This window comes from Nerophis ophidion, linkage group LG15, assembly GCF_033978795.1.
Source record: "Nerophis ophidion isolate RoL-2023_Sa linkage group LG15, RoL_Noph_v1.0, whole genome shotgun sequence".
Classification (NCBI taxonomy): domain Eukaryota; kingdom Metazoa; phylum Chordata; class Actinopteri; order Syngnathiformes; family Syngnathidae; genus Nerophis; species Nerophis ophidion.
The window spans coordinates 10190823-10193322 of NC_084625.1; the positions used below are offsets into that span (position 1 = coordinate 10190823).

The following is a 2500-nucleotide window of genomic DNA, read 5'->3' on the forward strand; positions in this document are numbered from 1 at the left end:
GTGTTTTTTCTGGTTTTTCCGCACAGGACACTGCAGTACTTAGTTGTAATACACTTTTCTACCACTTGTGGCAGTAATGACTGTAGCTGCTGACAGAAGCACGTTGTATATATCAGGGGTAGGGAACCTATGGCTCTCGAGCCAGATGTGGCTCTTTTGATGACCGCACCTGGCTCTCAGATAAATCTTAGCTGACATTGCTTACCAGGATAAGTATTTAATAATTCCGCTGGTAATCAGTGTAAAAAATATTCTTCAAAATATAAAACATTCTCATGCATTTTAATCCATCTATCCGTTTCTAACGCACCTGTTCAATAAGTCGCATTAATGGTCAAAAGTATATCTAACTTCAGAATAACAATGTCATTAAAAAGAATAAGAGATGCACACATTTAGTTGTTGTAATCTGGGAAAGTCCAAATGAATGAGGAGGCGTAGAATTGTACAAGTGTACAGGTCTACGGCTTTCTCTCCTCATTCAGCTAAATTGATTCCTGTCTCTGTTTAATTCCTTGCTTCTTGTCTGTTTAATAGATGTCATCAGTGTTTGAACCTGACAGTTGTATTCGGTGTTAATAATGTTATATGGCTCTTTCGGAAATACATTTTAAAATATTTGGCTTTCATGGCTCTCTCAGCCAAAAAGGTTCCTGACCCCTGGTATATATGTTATATAATTTCATAGTTGGTTAGAGTAAATAAATACAATGTATCAATACACGTTCATTTTTACATATAATGTGATTAAAAATGTATTTCCTTTGGTTAATTCATGCAAGTATACAGTTGTGCTCATAAGTTTAAATACCCTTGGAGAATTTTTGATTTCTTGGCCATTCTTCAGAGAATATGAATGATGCAATGGTCTGTCAGAAGCCCAGAAACTCATTGACCTTTTATACACAAACATTAATTACAAACAAACATGTCACAGGTGAGGTTTGGAACCTTGATTAGCCGTTCAAACCTGTTTGTGTAAATTTTTGTGCATGTTATCAGATCAAACTCACTAGGTCATGTAAACCTTTGATCAGGGTCATTTGGGTACTTTCTTTTGTCATTTTGATTTAAAAAAGAGTAAACACAGTTGTTTGCCAATAAATAGCTTCACACAACCATTAAGCATGAGTGGAAGAAAGGTTTTTGTGTTATTGATATTCTCTGAAGAATGGCCAAGAAATCATAGATTCTCCCAAGGTATGTAAACCTTTGAGCACAACTGTATGTTAACTTTATTTATGTTACAAAACCCATGTAAATTAGAGGGGAACATGTTTTTTGTTCCGGTTTGGTCACATTGTTGGGGGGACAATTAATTTGTGACGGAATGAGGGAAGCAGCATGAGACAGCAAGCAATTAATGGAAGATGTTAATGGAGTCTTCAGCTTGAAAATAAACTTTATTCCCTCGGAGTTTGTGAGGGCAACGAGGTATAATTATTTCTGATAATGTATGTGAAATCAATGTGTTTTCTTTTATTGGATGTCAGACTAATTGTAAGTTTGTTTTTGTCTTATTTGTTAGTTCTGACGGCATTATTTTGGCAGCGTTGTTAACGGGAAGAAGTCGTGGCTGAAATAAATCCCTGTGTGAGAAAAACGAACAACTTCAGCCTTGATTAAGACTTCGGAGGGAGTAACAATGACAATATAAAACAACCAGAGTGAAATGTCATAAGCGCAAAAATTAAGACCAAAGTGGTATTTTCATTTGCACTTAAATTTTATTGACAGTTTAGTCAAAACAACATATTTATTATTGAGTTTATTTATTTTAGCAGAACATAATGTATATTGTATGTAAATGTATTTTGTCTAATCAGTCTGACCTAAGCCTAAGGTTTATTTGTTAGATTATTAATTTTATCTTTGTGATTAACACATGCTTTTATATCATTTTACAAGGTAGGGAAGTGTAAGTAGGCCAATTATTTTATTTGATTGAATATGATCAAAATCGGGCATCTCGGTGGGACAGGGCTTAGTGCATGTGCCTCACAAAATGAAGGTCCTGAGTAGTCCTGAGTTCAATCCCGGGCTTGGGATCTTCCTGTGTGGAGTTTGCATGTTCTCCCATGACTGCGTGGGTTCCCTCCGGGTACTCCGGCTTCCTCCCACCTCCAAAGACATGCACCTGGGGATAAGTTGATTGGCAACACTAAAGGGTCCCTAGTGTGTGAGTGTGAATGTTGTCCGTCTATCTGTGTTGGCGACTTGTCCAGGGTGTACCTCGCCTTCCGCCCGACTGCAGTTGAGATAGGCTCCAGCACCCCCTGTGACCCCAACAGGGACACGCGTTAGAAAATGGATGGATGGATGATCAAAATCAAGAGTAAGATTATTAAGTAAGTGTTAATATTGAAGTGGTCCCCGGGTCCCTTTATAGTGGAAAAGTTGGTTCCTGAAGTCAAACAGTTTATGAACCCTTGTTATATACAACCACCCTGCAAGTGAAAATTAGCCTTTGGCTACAGTCGGACACATCAAAATGGTATAT

The 2500-nt window shown here is 37.5% G+C and overlaps 1 protein-coding gene across 1 annotated transcript in view; it reads left to right on the forward strand.

Annotated features, from left to right (window-relative positions):
* Positions 1-2500, forward strand: part of chmp5b (charged multivesicular body protein 5b) — a 12633-nt gene that overhangs the window by 5675 nt on the left and 4458 nt on the right. The gene's annotated exons all lie outside the window — the stretch shown is intronic.